This window comes from Xyrauchen texanus, chromosome 39 (assembly GCF_025860055.1).
Source record: "Xyrauchen texanus isolate HMW12.3.18 chromosome 39, RBS_HiC_50CHRs, whole genome shotgun sequence".
NCBI classification, from domain to species: Eukaryota; Metazoa; Chordata; class Actinopteri; order Cypriniformes; family Catostomidae; genus Xyrauchen; species Xyrauchen texanus.
Window position 1 is genome coordinate 24,451,124 of NC_068314.1, and position 18,406 is coordinate 24,469,529.

The window sequence follows — 18,406 nt, forward strand, 5'->3', positions numbered from 1 at the left end:
ATGTTGGAATTTCACTCACCAGTGATCACCTAACTCACATTGCGAATAGACTGGCACTTTAACAATGCGCTATGTAGCGCAAAATCCTAAAGTCTCTAAAAACAAAACAAAAATTAATACGTCTCCAGCATGAAGAATTGACAACACAATGACTAAGCAATTAATACTTCAACATACTCATTATAAGCCATTATTTCATTAAAAGTGCTGTGCATATACAGCAGAGAACACTCCGTCCGGCATATTTGTCTTAAACAGCCTCCGAAACAGCTATGGATTTTCCATGTCAAAATCACAGAGCCCCGCTAAAATAGATTTACCATTTTTCTTAGAGGAAAAAAAGCCATCTTAGCACCAACATGCATTTATACTCACCACACTATCAGCTCTATTTCTGCAAGGTAAACGCTTTTCAAGAATCCAACCAAAGTGTATCAGCACCTGCAATAAAATAAAAAAGGAATGAATGAAGCAGAAATTGTCAAGCACCTGGACTTTTTGAAAGTCACCTGCAATGCACACCCAAACTAAACCAACTCGTAAGATTTTTATTTTATTTTACAATAAACAAAAGTTAATTGAGTACATAAAAAAAATAACGTTCAAAACCCAGTCATTGTCTTACCTTGATTCACTATGATAAGCCTACACTAATGATTTGTATTTAGAGCTGTTGGGTCGGATTTGGTGTGAAATCAGAAAATTACGTCAGTCGCCATTGCGAGTTTACGTTATGACTGTAAGCACAGACAGAATGACTGGATGTGTCGCATGAGTGTCAGAAGCTATGGCGGTTCATTCACTCGCAGTTCAGGACAGGAGCGGCAGGATATCAGTCTCCTAATGGATGTGTCACAGTTACAACCTCCGCTAATGCACCTGAATGGATCTGTAGATGGATACGCTCCACCTGTGTTTCACGTGGGTCAACTTGATGACATCACTCTTCTGCAAGAATTCTGTCTGGAATTCATTTTCTTGTAGTTGAAAATGGCAAGTGGAGAAAACGAGCCGCTGATAGAGAAGCCCCCTGCATTATTCAGGTGTCCTGTCTGGAAACATTTTATTTTTGCAGTCAACTACAACAACGATGGTTAAAAAAAACCCTTTACAAAACAGGCAGTTTGCAGACATCACTTGACGTGAGTGCTGTATAATGGTAATTATGTCAAAATCACAGAACTGCAGATGCGCCGAGACTGCACACAATCCCTTTCGTTTTTTAAGCAGGCATTCCGTACTAATTTGGACAGGCATAAAACAATAACTAAAGCAATTGAGGTGTTCACTGCCAATGCTATGTTTCTCTACTCCGCTGACAAAGATGTGTGATTTCCGCGTATGATAAATCACTCGAGACGTGTCACAACATCTGTCGTATCCATTTTAACAGCCAAGTTCCTTCTATAGTGATGTGCAGTTTCCGAATATTGAAAATATAGAGTTTGAAATGCATTTTATGCCGATGCATGTAGCATAATAGTGCAGGTATTAAGTTAAAATGTTGATTTAGTAATTAGAGAAAAGGGTTTTTAGTTAAAGGCCCTAATGAAAATGTACCATGGTTTTAATATAGTACTATTGTAGTAACCATGACTGCTGCCACCATGGTTTTCTTTGCATAAGTCATGGTTTTGATACAATTAACCATGGTTTTACAACAGTAATACTGTAGTTTACATATATTAACCACGATTATACTGTATATTTTAAACATGACAGTAACCATGTTGATTTTGTGGTTACTATGTTTTTACTACAAATACCATAGTTAAATGATGGTTACTATAAACAATGATTTTAATTAAGGGCAAACCTGTTGAAGTGTTTGTTAACAATAGAGTATGCTTACTTTGGATTTGGCAGTAATATTAATATATATATATATATATATATTTTTTTTTTAACATGGCAAATACAGGACCGTACTGAAACAGTGACCCTAAAACAGTGATACACACCAAACCGTGAGACATTTGAACCGTTACACCAGAGTGTTTAGCAATCACAATGTTTTTATAATTGTTTTTTTTTTTTTTTCTGGTGAAGTTACTGTAACGTGTTTACTAATATTCATGACTTCTGAGTATTTTATCAATGTGCTGCAGTTTCAAGAATCCCTAAGTGTGTGTCCCTAAGTATGTGTGCGCCACTGTTTTCTTATTTCTTTTAACCCAGTCACAGAAAAGTTGCTGTCAAATTCCATTTACCATTTAGAAGATAGTCTGTTTAAGTAGAGTAGGCCATTTAAAATTGCATCTAAAAGCCACAATAAGTACAAGTTGGTTCCCCATGAATGTGTCCTCATCTCAAGTTGTTTATAATGCACCGATTTCATAGCACAGTAATGGACATTAATTTGTTTAGCGTGTACCCATCTCTCTAATATAATTTTAATGCCAAAGAAACTGTTAATTATTGTAATTTTAATTGCATATTTCTGAATATCATTTTCATTTTTAATAAAGTATATGTCATCCCCATAATTATTGAATCTTTATTTTGTGTTTTTAAATTACAGTCTTATTGTTTGCATTGTATAGATCTACTATTGTAGTATTATGGATCACTTCCACTCTCCACTTAGGCTGAGGTTGTAATATACAAATAATTGTCTTTAACTGAACTTAAATGAGCTATTAAATGAGAAGTTTCACTTCTTAAATTGATATGTATAGTAATACAAACATTCAATATGTTGTGGATAAAATACTTGAATAATTCCTATTAAAATATGGAAATAATTGATTTGTCTTCCTCAAAGCAAGTAATATCTTGGTAATTAATGTTTAAACAAATAACAATGTTTAATAAAGAAAATAAAAAGGGTGAGCTGTAAGCAGTCTCTGGGTTTGCGAGCATATATCTGAAACACTTCACAAAAATGAAACGTATGTCTAAAGAAAGCTTAAAATGTCTACTTTTAAATAAAACAATTCAAATTTAAAACAAATATTCTACTGCAATGTAATCTGTATGAAACTTTGCGAAATACAGTTTATACTGGCTCAGCGAATTATCTCTAATGTGATCACACCCACCAACAGAGCACGTCATTCATACGCTAATGTGCTGAGACGATCAAATCAAATGGTAAACGCCCACGACTGTGCCTTAAAAACAAAGTTTCACTTTTCTGCGCATTTGAAAGACAGCACGATACACAAGTGAGGAAACTCCTGGATAGTGACGAAGAGTTACAATTTTCCTCAGAAGAAGAGCGGGACTCCTATGAACATTTGTATTTTGAAGAGAGACTTGATCCAGCCGAGGATACAATTTCGGACAAGTAAGTCATTTAGTTTTCATTAGTTGACATGTTATTTTATATAAACATGTACATATTTTACTAGTGGGACTGTTTCCAGACTTGCCAGCCAGGATTCAGAGTATTGAAATTTGAAATATGTCCTAATAAGCAAGTTTTAGTTCCATTTAAATGCTGTTTCAGCTAAAGCAGGTATTTCAATTGTATGCTGTATGATATAAATATGATATGTAATATGATATAAAAATAATATGAATGTTAAGATTATATTTATCTAGTGTTTATGCTGCGTCATTATCATCAACAAAGCTTGTGCTAGCAAATATGTGTTCAGGTTAAATTAGTAAAATACACTTTAAATATGCCCATTTTAGAAAATCAGCATATTATAATGATTTCTGAAGTATCATGTGACACTGAAGACTGCAGTAATGATGCAGAAAATTCAGCTTTGATCACAAATTGCATTTTACAATATATTCAAATAGAAAACTGTTCTTTTAAATTGAAAAAAAGAGTTCAAAAATATCACTGTTTTTACTGTATTTTAGATCAAATAAATGCAGTCTTGGACAGCAGAAGAGGCTTCTTTAGTGTAGGTCTAAAATTAAGTAAAGTCTTTATGTAAAGAAAATGTATAGTCATTACTTCTTTTAACATAAAACTTGATTTTGATCATTAAGTCTCCTTGCATTCATTCTTTTTCTGTCACATTTCTCATTGATAGGCCCAGGGGAGGGGTCTTTTGTCTCCTCAGGTGTGAATTACAATCAATATTCATTATAGTTCACGCCTCATCGAATATGACCTAACACTAAAAGTGTCTTACAAAAGTTCAATTACTAAATTGTTTTATCAGGATGGTTTTCACATCCAGTTCATCCAAGATCCAGTTCTCAAAAGTCTTGTGGACAAATATTTAGTATGTGTTATATGGCCTCATTTCAATGACTTAAAATTATTTTGTTTTTTTCAAAAACCATGCATAAACGTTATTTTCTCAAAAATACAAACATGTACACACATATTATTGTAGCCCAGTTTGTGCTGAACACAGCGTTATTAGACTTTAGCCATTAATGTGTTTTTAAGCAACTGAAAAAAGCACAAATGTCAAGGCATGTCAAAACTTCTCCAGGGCCCAAAACACCCTCAGACCCCAGAGGGTTAATAAACAAAAACAACGAAACAAAGATGCTTGTCTAGTGCGTTTACATCGAAAAACAAATGGTAGGAGGTCACATGACGCCATGCAAGGTTCACGTGAACAGTGAGCTCTGCGCACTTTGCTAGTTTTAACACTTTTAATGATATAAACCGGTGAGATTTGAAACACTCTGTTCCATAACTGTTCTAGGAGGACAATATATGTCAAAGAATTGCCAGTTATTAGCCCGCACTGTTTTAATGCAGATTCACTAAGGAATTATGCAGATCGGGCAATGGCGCACAAACACGCCCACAAACTCGTGGCTGAAAAAACCTCGGGCTCTGGAGACATATAAAGACGTTTACGTTCTCAAGCTGACACTCCAGACCAGGCCTCGAGTCAGGGAGCCGATTTGGCCAGAGAAGTGAGGGAAATTCTGTGAGAATTGTTGAACATGTCAGCAATGCCAAATTTCTGAGATTATGCGATAAAAGATTTCGTGTTGCGCAAGGCGAGGAGTAAAGGAAAGCTTTTTTGGAAGAACCACAGCATTTTCTTTTTCCCAGACTTTGCGAATTTGACAAGAGAGAAATATGATTGAGAATAGATGCTAAGGATGGCTACAAAACATTCACATGTCACCAGCAAGCAATTCCCGGACAAATTGAGAATAGATGCTAAGGATGGCTGCATTCCATTCAGTTTTGCATAATCTGTCTGATTCCATTCAGTTTTGCCTAATCCAGGCAGTAGCATCGCAATTTCGCGCTCTGTTCTCAGAAGTCCTTGGAAGACGCGTATGCGCAAACCTAGTTGTCATGGCAACTGAATAAACAAAACCTCGCCTGGTCAATATTTACTCGTCAAGTGCAAGTCTGACAGAAACTAAAAGAAGGAAAGACATTATATTTATTTTTATAAAAATTTAACAAAAGTACATTTCAATTTTGTGCGATCTACCAGCCTTGCCTTTGCAATCGACTGGTAGATCGCGATCGACGTATTGGGCACCCCTGGCATAATCTCTGTCAATTCATACTTTATATCAACACCACAATATATATTGCTATATTGCAAGCCCTGGTCTCAAAGAAACCATCACCAAAACATGTGTCTGAAAGAAGCGCCATAAGTTGAAACCTTGTCCTGCCACATCCCAGCAGCTAAATCAAGTCTGGAAGTTAAATCAACAAATCATGTAGGGCAATTTTCTCAGGCACAGATTAAGCCTAGGTCTGGAATTAATTTCTGCATAAATGAATCATCATCTTAAGCTCACTAAAAGTGTGGTAACATTCTGAAGGATGCATGAGTTCATTTCCAAAGACATGACCTGAAACGCACATATAAAGCCTAACAGGGCTAAGTTACAGCTATTGGCCAGTTTCAGTGGTCTATTGTCTACAAAGGTTAAGCTTGAGCAGAGATACTCTGAAAGGGTGGAAACTACATCTTTCAAGCAGTCAGCTCACAGTACATCTCTCCAGGGTCTCTGAGACTTCTTTGTACTATTGCACCTGCTATGTCTCTCAGAGCAGTGCATGTTCCCATTAGCTCAGATTATTGGCCTACATTTACTTCAAGAAGTCACAGGTGTCATTACGATGCTGGAACAAAAAACGCATTATCCATGAGCAAGCAGGCGGCCTAGATTTGTTAAAAATCAACATTTTCAATTTGAAATGAGTGTATATTTTCAAAGAAACAATTAAATTCACAAGGTAAAACATCAAATAATATATTGTAGTGCTCTCAATATAGCACAGGGTGAAAAAAAAAAAAAAACTTTCTTCTTTTTTTAACATTTTCAATAGTGCCAAATGTTTCGCAATAGCATTTGCGAATTTTGAATATTATTTTAACAGCCTTTCTAGCAGCAAACAGAACTGCAGTAATAATGTTTCCAACCAGGCATCCCAAATACTCCTACTGCCTCTGCACCAATCTGCCACTGTTCGAAAAAACTGGTAGTCCTACCATAAACACAACACCATTGCATGACCACTCAAACATACTCAAACATACAAAGCAAACTTTTTTGTTTTGAAAGCACCACAAAGCCACAATGTTTACACTCTTCAGGAAGTTAACTATGTATAGCTTACTTGAATAGTTCTCCTTCCACAATAAACTGAGAAAGTATTGTAACATCTAAAATATTACAAATTTCACCTATAATTACTATTCTAAAAGATTTCCAAATTGCTCTACATGGAGACTTTCCACCAAATGTACAAATAATTGCAACCACATCAGACAAAGTTTTAAGTTACTATAAGAGAAAGAAAGATAAATGATTACGGTAGGTTATCATGCTAACTACAGTATTAACACTGAAGTTCACTAATTTGAACTAAGTTCACATTCTTAATCTGCTTTTGAAAATAGTCTAGAGTGTGTAGGCTGCCACATAGAGTGGAAGCCAAATGGCTTTCAAACACGCAAGTCAAAATTAGCAGTAGCTTAGAAACAACATCTTCCTTCATCAATCAGAATTCTATTCGACATTACATTTTCTAATTTGCTATCAATCTAGTAATAGGCAGCAATGTTTCTCAAGCCTCTGCAGCCCAGCCTGAGTTGTATGGCAAAACCACAAAAGAGAACCACTGAATCGAACACAGCGGGTTACATATCTAAAAGAGAGAGGAAATATATCCCTAACTGGAAGGATGAACTTGACTGGGTGCGGTATGAGGAAGACAAAGTGATGTTCTGCAATGTCTTTCAGATGCATCCCATCTTGGCTGACAAATGACAATCCAATAATTTTAGTTTAGTTGTGTAGGCTGACAATTGAGATACGAATAAGATGTTCACTGTAGCTAACGTCGTCAATGTGGCAGCAAGCTAGCTACTTTGCCCTGTTACATATTGCCAAGCATGGGGCACAATGGGCCTGTATTAACAAGGTTAAACCATCTTCCGGCACTATGATCTTAATGTGATCCCTACTGGTTGTAAATGATGGCAATGGAGGCTTTATTTATTTCATCCTGTTTTCTTTTCAGACAAGTAACTTTTTTACTCTGACATGTCTTATTTACTTTGACAAGCCCAAATTACAATCAGTGACTCCATTATTCGGTACACCTGTACACCTATTTATTCATGCCATTATCTAATCAGCTAGTCATGTGGCAGCAGTGCAATGCATAAACTCATACATATGCGGGTCAGGAGCTTCAGTGTGTGATATCAGTGATTTTGACCATGGCATGATTTCTGGTGCCAGATGGGCTGGTTTGAGTATTTCTGTTACTGCTGATATCCTTGGAATTTCAGGCACAACAGTATCTAGAGTTTACTCAGAATGGTGCCAAAAACAAAAAGCATTCAGTGAGCATTGTGAAATGCTCACTTGTTAAATACAAGTGAATTTGTCAATCAGTTTGAGATTTATTATGAGGGCTTGTTTAAGGACCCATCAATGTACAGCTGCATCAGACATGCTTGTGTAGCATCTCGGGTGTGTTGCTTCATAAACATAAAAATGTTAGGTCACTGTGTCACGTTAAATATAGTTTAATACTTAGAACACATCTTGAGATCCCTTAGTTCGAATTTCAGCTCCATCAAGTGTTTTGAACGCAAGAATATAGCGCATGTTTGTGTTATACTGCCTGTTGAAGGGTTGTTTTGTTCACTGTATAAACTGTTCGTTGCCATACAGCTGAAGTTTCACTTACTGCCCTCTGTAGTAAATAGGTGGTACTACAAGCTTGCATTTCTCAGGAATGTTCCTTATTACGGTCCGGGGGCATTGCGATTATTTGCGTACATTTTTTTAATGCATTACTTTTTATTAAAAAAAAGGTAAAAGTGCAGGTATTAAATTACAATGTTGATTTAGTAATTAGAGAATTATTATTTTTTTTTTTTTATTAAGGACCCTGACGAAAATTAACCACGGTTTTACTATAGTAATATTGTAGTAACCATGACTGTCACTATGGTTTTCTAAACAGAAATCATGGTTTCGATACAAATAATGATGCTTTCATAACAGTAATACATTAGTTTCTATATTGTAACCATGACAGTAAATTATACTACAAATGCCATGTTTGAACTATGGTTACTATTGTAAAACAATGATTGTTATTTAAGGGGCAAACCTGTTGAAGTGTTTAACAATTAGATTATTCTTTGGATTTGGCAGTAATATTTTCTTTTTCTGAACAAAGCTAATACCAAACCGTACCGAAATCATGACCCTAAAACCATAATACAAACCATTGCACCCCTAATATACACACTGGCAGCCAACAGTTTGAAATAATGTACAGATTTTGCTGTTTCGGAAGGAAATTAGTACTTTAATTCACCAAAGTGGCATTCAACTGATCACAAAGTTTAGTCAGGATATTACTGATGTAGAAAACAGCACATCCCTATTTGAAAAAATTAATTCCTGATCAAATCTAGACAGGCCCCATTTCCAGCAGCCATCACTCCAACACCTTATCCTTGAGTAATCATGCTAAATTGCTAATTTGGTACTAGAAAATCACTTGCCATATCAAACACAATTGAAAGCTATTTGGTTCATTAAATTAATAACATTGTCTTTGTGTTCATTTTTGAGTTGCCACAGTATGCAATAGACCGGCATGTCTTAAGGTAAAAAATGGCAAAAAAGAAAGAGCTTTCTCTAGAAACTCATCAGTCAATCATTGTTTTGAGGAATGAGGAATTTGAGGAATATACAATGGTTGAGATTGCCAAAAAACTGGAGATTTCAAACAAAGGTACACACTACATTCTTCAAAGACAAAGGACAACTGGCTCTAACAAGGACAGAATGAGATGCGGAAGGCCAGATGTACAACTAAACAAGAGGATAGTACATCGGTGTCTCCTTGCATGTCCTCAGCTGACAGCTTCATTGAAATCTACCACCTCAACACCAGTTTCATGTACAACAGAAAAGAGAAGACTTGGGTACAGGCCTTATGAGAAGAATTGCAAAGAAAAAGCCACTTTTGAAACAGAAAACCAAAAAGAAAAGGTTAGAGTGGTCAAAGAAACACAGACATTGGTCAACAGATAATTGGAAAAGAGTGTTATGGATCTTAACCCCATTGAGCTTTTGTGGGATCAGCTAGACTATAAGGTGTGTGAGATGTGCCCAAAAAGACAGCCACATCTATGGCACGAGCTACAGAATGTGTGGGGTGAAATGTCAACTGCGTATCTGGACAAACTGACGGCTGGAATGCCAAGGATCTGCAAATATTTCATTGCTGCACGTGGAGGATTTTTTGATGAGAACTCTTTGAAGTAGTTTATTAAGTAGTTTAAATTGTAATAGTAATTTTTCAAGTTAATAATGCCCTGACTTTAAATTGTGATCAGTTGAATGCCACTTTGGTGAATAAAAGCACCAATTTCTTTGCATAAGAGCAAAATCTGTACATTATTCTAAACTTTTGGCCACCAGTGTATATACACAGTATAATATATATATATATATATATATATAAATACTACAAGAGTCCAAATTGAATGAAATCCCTAAAGTTTATTAGGGGTGTAACGATCCAACAATGCATCCATCAAACAACCGACAATGCAATGTCATTAATACAATGTGTAAACATCGATGAATATTTTTTAAGATGCACCTAAGGATGGTGTTTTTTCCGATTAATTTGAATTCACGTTTTGACGTGATTTTTATTTTATTTTTATTCAAGAATCAAGGTATTGCATAATAATATTAGCAAATACTGTTTAGATATGTGGTCAAGCCACCAAAGGCTGAATATGGAAGAGAAAAATAAATCACAGCGCTTGGCTTAATGACGCTCCCGATCTGATCAGCTGCACGTGTGTGCACTCCAGGTTAATTTAACAGGTTAACAACACAGAGACTGATGTAAAAGAAACCCGTAATATTCCCAGTACGATTGTACACAGTGTGGTTTTAGCTCAACTTTGTCCATCATGCATATAACATTTTGCAAGCGATTATATGCGAGCTGAATTGTAAAAAAAAATAAAAATTACTATTGCTGCGCTACTCGGCATGCAATGCTAGAGGGTGCGCCTCTATCTGCATTGGTTTATGATTATATTATGTGATATAAAATTACTACTTTCTAGATAAACTTAAAAATTTACAGATATTGATTTCTAGATAACATTCAAGACAGACTTGTCTTAGATAGTATTTTGCAGTTTTCTTGTTTTTTTTTTATATATTATTTCTGAACATCTGGGTTTATTGATTTAAATTCATTTTACATTTACACTATGTTGACAACTTCCTGTGTGGTGCAGTTTTTCGTGCAATTTACATGCACATCGCTGTTACCTATAATGAAAAGAATACTGTATTAGAATGCAAAGCAACCTGGTTAGAGAAATTAAAGAACATTTCATGTCATTTGGATCATGTTGGTGTACACCTAAAAGTTGGAAAAATTGAATCATGAACATGTTTGAAAAAATAAATAAACAAGATTTTATAATTTTTGCAATTTCACCTGTCCTCACCTTTATTTAACACTCTAATGCCAGCCATGTCCATACACATTTCCGTCATGCGATGCAGCAACCTTATGATATTCATCTAGTTTTATGAGCGCTAAATATGCTTTTTATATGGGACACAGATGTGCGCGCAGAGTGATTGAAGCCTCAAGTTGCACTCTGTTCTAACTGTGTGTCCGTCAACAGGGCTGCAAGCTCTGGTGACAGAATAGCACAGAACGGCTCACATGCACGATCACATGAGAATTTTCTTTTTTAAAGCACTTTTTAGGCAGTGGTGGCTCAGTGGTTGAGGCTCAGGGTTACTGACCAGAAGGTTGGGGGTCCAAGCCCCAGCACCACCAAGATGCCACTGTTGGGCCCTTGAGCAAGGCACTTGACTCCAGGTTGCTCCGGGGGGACTGTCCCTGTAATAAGTGCACTGTAAGTCGCTTTGGATAAAAGCGTCTTCCAAATGCGTAAATGTAAATGTAAAGCGTTATGGAGCAATTGAACAATGTCAAACAGCTGGAGAGCCCAGACATTCTGAACAGCGCTGATGAGAAAGAGAATACACCTGCCCTGCACCAACATCAATAACAATTTTCACATCTGAACATCAACACCCTTACTGACATTTATCACAGTAAACTGTAACAGAACTTTTCAATACATCAGTGAAAGATGCAGCAAAGAATAAACATGCATAACACATACTCTGCTCAAAAAACAAGTTGTTGGTATGCAAGTATTTTGTATAGTAAGACTTGCTTGACAGTTGTAGTGATGACAAATTGACACTAGTGTTTATCTCATCCCACAAGGCAACGACCTGTCATCAAACGATTGATGATCACTTTTGTATTATTTATTTCAAAAACTGAATCAGGGATCAACATTAACGATTGTCTGGGACAAGTGGAATTTTGAATGGGCAAGTTAAAGAGATTTTTACTTGCCGACCACACAAGTTGCCTGATTAAATCCTCAATAACCAAAATTAGCTCAATAGCACAGGTTTGAGGGGATTGAGAACAATTGTAATAATACGCTCTCTCTCCCTCTTGCCTTCACTTGTGCAGCGTTCAGCAGCTTCTGAGCATGCGCAGTGGGGAAGCGCATTTTTTGTGAACCATAGATATATTAATGGGTATAAATCGGTTAACTGGACATGCAAAAGGTGCTGCACCGCATCTCTGTAAGCGAGCGATGCAATAAAACTATTACTCCTGTTTATAAACAAACAAACAAAGATGTCTTAAATCGCAAGCATGCCATGTTGGAGCGATACTTTACATCATGGTGCTCCCTTTTAATACAGCAAGAATGCAGAAACTGCACAAATGTGTTGTGCTACCATCTTTAGAGTGAAAAGATACACTTAAGTCAGACATATGCATCATCCTGAAGACCTGTTACACCTCTCACCTCCCTAAATCTCCATCTGAGATAGCCTCACGTGCTATTTTCGCGGTCACGTGAATCAGTCAGTTTTAATAAGTGTACCATTATACATAAATAATATTATTAGAATTACATTAATATTAGGGATGGGCATTTTGTCTACTTGAGTACTTTGAGTAATTACTTGTCGAGTACTCGAGGGGCAATGACATGTACTATGCAAACGTTTCAGGCACTAAGGAAAAATGTTGCATAGTGAGTATGTCTTCAAAAATAGTGCCATAAAAAGTATTCATTTATCAATTAACGTCATACAAAGTCCAGTAAACATAAAAAAAAGCTAAATCAATATTTGGTGTGACCACCTTTGCCTTCAAAACAGCACCAATTCTCCAAGGTACACCTGGACACAGTTCTTCTAGGTTGTTGGCTGATCGGATGTTCCAAATTCTTGGAGAATTTGCCACAGTTCTTCTATCATTACAGCTGTCTCAATTGCTTCTGTCTCTTCTTGTAATCCCAGACTGACTCACTATTCAGTGGGGGGCTCTGTGGGGACCATGCCATCTGTTGCAGGGCTCCCTGTTCTTCTATTCTATTTGCAAAAGAAATGTTTGGTAGCGTAAAATGTATATTTCCTATTGACACACTAAAGCAGAAAATATAAATAACCATCTGAAGACAAATGTTTTTGTGAAGCATTTTATGTGCCTAAGACTTTTGCACAGTACTGTAAATAACTGTATATATAATAACATGTCTAACAAACGTCTTTGGCTGCTGCATTGCATCTTGTTGTTCAGTGTATTGTCTATTCATTATTATAAGCTGTTATAAAATAAAATTGTTACAAAATGTTGAAAGATTATGCAATCAAAATATAATGCATCACATTTGTCATTATGTGAAGATTCGCTGCCCAACTCAATGAAAGAATGTGCACAATGTGTGTCTGTCTGTTCTTCCTTCAGGTTTCCATAGTAATCTTAGTAAGTGCACACCAGTTTTTTAGTGACTGTCTGAACCATCTATTTTTAAATCATGGTTGGCTTAACAGGAGACGCCATAAGCGGCGCGTTTTAAATTTTAAGTTGAAGTTCAGTTTTGAAGACGCTGCATTCTGTTCCATCTAGCTGCGCTCTGTCTACCGGTTTGAAACACTCACCTGCTGTATATCACCAGTGGTGACTAGATTGTAAATTATTGTTGCAATTATTTTTTTTGTTTCATTTGTGACCATTTTTGTTACAGTCTGGCGTCCTGAAAGTCTCACACCGAAATCAAAACTTGGCATACTCATTCTCACAAAACTTTGCAATGCTATTTAGCTTAAAGGAAACAGATGTCACAGTTTCCATTCAAAGAGCATTTAGTCTTCCACCTACACATAACTGTGTGCTCAAAAGTGACAGTTCAGTGGAACAGACTCATAAGGAAAGATGGAGCCTCCGAAGGCACAAAGGTTGCAGTTTGCATATTCATCACTAAATGGCGGTTGCCTTGACATTAATGTTTAATAATCAGGGAAGCTGGCAGCATCTTCAAATCAGGGCAAGTTCATTTGAGGCAAGCAAAAGGTTTTAGAGGAGGGGGAATTGACAATGAGCACATTTACATGCACACCAATACACAGATTACACTCTAAAATGAGATAAAAAAGATAGAAATCTGCTTTTACATGACATTTGAAATAATCCTGTTATTCTCTGCTTTAATCCTGTTATTCTCATGCAAAATCTGAGTAATGGGCAAAAATCTACCCATGTTGATCAGTTTATTCTTACGATGATCATGGCCTCACATCGATGAAAGAACACTGTTTATTGCGTTTACAGTACATGACCACATGCGTTGTTGGCTTAGTAAGCATAATAGTTAAAAGAACATGCAAGTAAACATGCTCATTGATTCATTGAGGTTTCAACGAATAGTGCCAGTAGATTGTGGAAAAGCGCCTTCTTTCAAAAATGTATTTGCATCACCCAAAAATGTTAACAGCAATTCTAATGTAGCATTTTTTTTATGACATAAAAACTTCACACAAAACTTTTACTATCAACTAGTTACAATGGTCAAAATGATGCCTGCACTGATTGGGTTGGGGGGGACACCCTTTAAAACCATTTCAGAGAAAATGCATAAATAGATACATTTAAAAAAAATCAAGATACAATTTTTAGCCATATTACCCAGCCCTAATTTCAAGTGTAATAGTAACTGAAAAATAAATTGAACCAAGTGATATGGTGTTATTTCAAGGCAGCAGGGCTTAACACATTGACATTTGTGACCTTTTCATGGTTAAATCTCTAAAAGATTGATCTTGTAAAAACAACCCAGACACAAATAAGCCTGGCTTTGTTGTCGAAAGCTGATACAGTGTCCATGCATGTTACTCTTTTGCCCAAAGCCAAAACATGGAAATTCAATACTAGTGTACAACTTAGGTGCTGGTATTGAATAGGGATGGGCATTTTGGTCATTTTGTCAACTTGAGTACTCGCAGTGAAATGACATGTAGATAACTGTATAATATAAATATAACAACATGACAAATGATTTTGGCTACGGCATTGCTTCTTGTTGTTCCAGTGTATAGTCTATTCACTATTATAGGGGTAATAGTTATAAAATAATCTGTTACAAAATTGTCAACATTTAGCATAATCAAAATTTGATGCATCATATTTTGTCATTATGTGAAGATTCGCTGCCCAACTTAATGAAAGTATGTTCACAATGCACGTCTGTCTGTTCTTCCTTCAGGTTACCGAAGTAATCTTATTAAGCATGCAACCTTTTTTTTAGTGACTGTCTGAACCAGTCTATTTTCAAATTGTGGTTGGCTTAACAGGAGATGCCATAAACATCGCGCTTTAAATAAGCATGTTAAGTTGAAGTTCAGTTTTGAAGACGCTGCGTTCTGCTCTATTTAGCTGTGCTCTGTCTAGATGTTTGAAACACTGCGAGTGTTGTGTCCACTGCCACACGCGGCTGGTGTATGTGTGCGTGTGTCTCCCCAGCACAGTGGCTCAGAGGAAAGCGCTGCAGAGGGTCATCAACACGGCCCAAAGAAATCGCCAGCTGCCCTCTCCCCACACTACAAGAACTACACAGCTCCAGTTGCATCAAAAAAGCACAGAACATTATAAAGGACTCTTCACACCCTGGACACTCTCTGTTTGAGTTGTTGCCGTCAGGTAGACGATTCAGATCAGTCAAAACAAGGACAAACAGATTCAAACACAGCTTTTATCCTACAGCAATTACCATACTCAATACTGCTAATAAATTATGAAGTAATACGGTTTACAATTGAGTGTAAAAAGGGATGTGCAATGATAAAATGTACTTTTATGTGGGTATGTGGGCATACTTGGGCAGTTTTTATATACAATGTTTTTATTTATTTATTATTTTATGAATTTATGAATGATGTACTGACTGGTGAGCACTTTAAATTTCGTTGTACTGGTGACAATGACAATGAAGGATCGATCGATCGATCTATCAAAGTGCTCGCTCCTGTGGAGAAAGCCGCGATGCTCCATATTGTTGTTGCTGTGTTGATTCATGAAGCGTTCCATTCAACTAGGAGAATCAGAATTTCCACATTTTCAACTGGGGAAAGTGCAATGAAATGACACTTTATAAGTGAGGAGTCACATCATGCATGATCACCATCGATCAGCGTACATGGTAATTTTGATATGTCAGTAAAAAACATTTGGCTCGCAAACTCAAACGACTATTCTATTCGTTTGGCTATTCATATAGGAACTGTTGTCATTAAGTTTCTTTCATAATGTTTACCTATTTTACCAGTATAAATTTTGCACCAGTGTCGTTTTATGTACAGAGTATAACCGGTAAAACTGTATACTGTGCAAGCCTTAAGAACACATTTATTCATTTTCATGATTGCTCTCCAAATACGTTTGCCAAGCTCCAACCTTGCTTTGTAATGAAAATAACTTGAAAGTACTGTAATTTCCAGAATGTCACAGTTTCTTCATTATCCACAAGGTCCTGTGACTTTTATACATAATTTATAAGTAATTAATGTCAGCTGTTTAAATGCACGCACACCAAAACATGTATGCTTATGCTCAAACAGATGAAACCATCAGTCATAGAGACGGAAGTGTTTTAAAAAGTGGCCAATTTAGAGTATTTTGCCTTTACAAAGTACTTTGTGTAACCAGTTTAAATATTCGGTCCAATCTTAACATTATTGTTCTACAAACTCTAGACCGCTGTTAAACGCAACTCATCACATGCCCACAAAATGATTTTTCATTAAACTCGTAGTAAAAACCTTCAGTCAGTGAACCGGATAATTAATGCACAGCATAGAAGGTAATATATCAGAAATATCCACAGATAGAAGTTAATGAATGAATATAATACAACAGGCATACTATTTTACTCACAGACTAATAGCAGTTTATTTTGATGCAGCATAGATTTACAAAGCATATAGTTGCATATTTCCTGAGGTAATCTTCTTCACGGAGCACGTCTGACATGTGAGCATCTGAATGGAAGTCAGGCGGCTCCTCTCGGGTAATAGTGCCTGCCGCAGGCAACCTCTGTCAGTGTGACTTATACAGACTTATCTGTGTGTTTTTTCCTCTCTCAACAACCTGATTTTGATCAAGTGCGACTTATATTCAAGTGCAACTTTATTTCGGAAAAATACAGTAGTAAATTTTTTCAAAAACAACAAAAAAGCAAGCTCATTTGGCAACCTAGCTACCTAGTGTGAAACAAGAACTTAATCATTTGGAGCATTTTTGGTTATGGTAAAATAAGGACTCGTTTTACACAAACTCAAGACGTTTTCTAGGAATTAATTGTCCTCACATAATTAAATTGGAGATACCTGTATTGTTGATTTTAAGGTTTATTTTACATTACAAATGTAAATAGTAAGCACATATACAAGCAGAGCAAAAAATTAAAATCAGCTTATAAAAATTTTTAAAAAAAACAATGGAAGAGACCTGCATTTATATTATATTTAAAATCATTGGCTTATTCATTGCTTTTGACATCAAAACATAAACGGGCATGTGCACAATGCTTGCACACATTGGATAAGCAAGTAAAAACACTGGTAAGGGGTTCACATTCTGAGCGAAATCAGGGTAATGGGAGGGTAGTGTGAGATTTTGCTTAAAACTATTTATAATAAATGTTTATGGCAAAGGAAAGCCTTTTCTGCTGTCCTCACATGTTGGTAGCTGATGAAGCACAACTGGTGTACATTGTGCATGAAACAGACGATTCTTAAAAGTGAACAATTACTGTGAATTACTGTGAACTGAGTGCTTTAATGCAATCGTCTACAATCTCTTGAGATACAATGTGTCAGCTTAAAGTACAGTAATTGTACATCATTTGCTTTAGCCTACTGTCAGCATGGTTTGTGCAGAAGACATTTGGATACTTTTGACATTAAATAAGATACAGCCAGGCTTAACCCTGATTGTATTATCAGGCATTAATTGATTAAATTACCACTGTACTCATCCATGGCACTAAAGACATACTAAGGACATGTGCGTGTTTGTGTGTGTGTGTGTGTGTGTGTGTGTGTGTGTGTGTGTGTGTGTGTGTGTGTGGCTCATTGTGCCTTAAAGTTGACCAAAACTAATAGTTGCAGTTTAGGAATGAAAAGCTTTGTTGGCTTACCATGTGATCCAGTCTTGCTCCAATGTGAACCTTTAGCAAGAGTCTACAGTCTGGGGATAAAAGAGAAACACAGAAAAGATAACCATTATTTGGTGGCATGTAGATATCAAGTCTCTGCCATTCTGAAATCAATACAAGTATCAAATACATGTTCAAAAGTAATAATAAATATAATGAGACTAACAAACACTATAGGATGCCTAGCACCTTTGGTGGTTGGTCCATAAAAATTAATATTTCATATAACATTGCTTGCTTTATGAATAAGCTACAATACACAACATACTTTATGCCAACAATCTGAAATCTAGACACACGAGACACGACAGGACTAAATTAAGGATTTGAGGTATTATGCCTAACCAAAAACAAACGTGGCTAGCTTTAAACTAAGTAAAAAAAAAAAAAAA

The 18,406-nt window shown here is 36.2% G+C and overlaps 1 protein-coding gene across 1 annotated transcript in view; it reads right to left on the bottom strand.

The window, feature by feature from the left end:
* The window catches only part of LOC127632775 (F-box-like/WD repeat-containing protein TBL1XR1), an 81,197-nt gene that overhangs the window by 31,176 nt on the left and 31,615 nt on the right, over positions 1-18,406 (bottom strand). The window contains exons 2-3 of the mRNA XM_052111536.1: positions 17,997-18,046; positions 376-441 (exon numbers count right to left, since the gene is read on the bottom strand). The gene's annotated coding sequence lies outside the window, so the exon portion shown is untranslated. The remainder of the gene's footprint in view (positions 1-375; positions 442-17,996; positions 18,047-18,406) is intronic.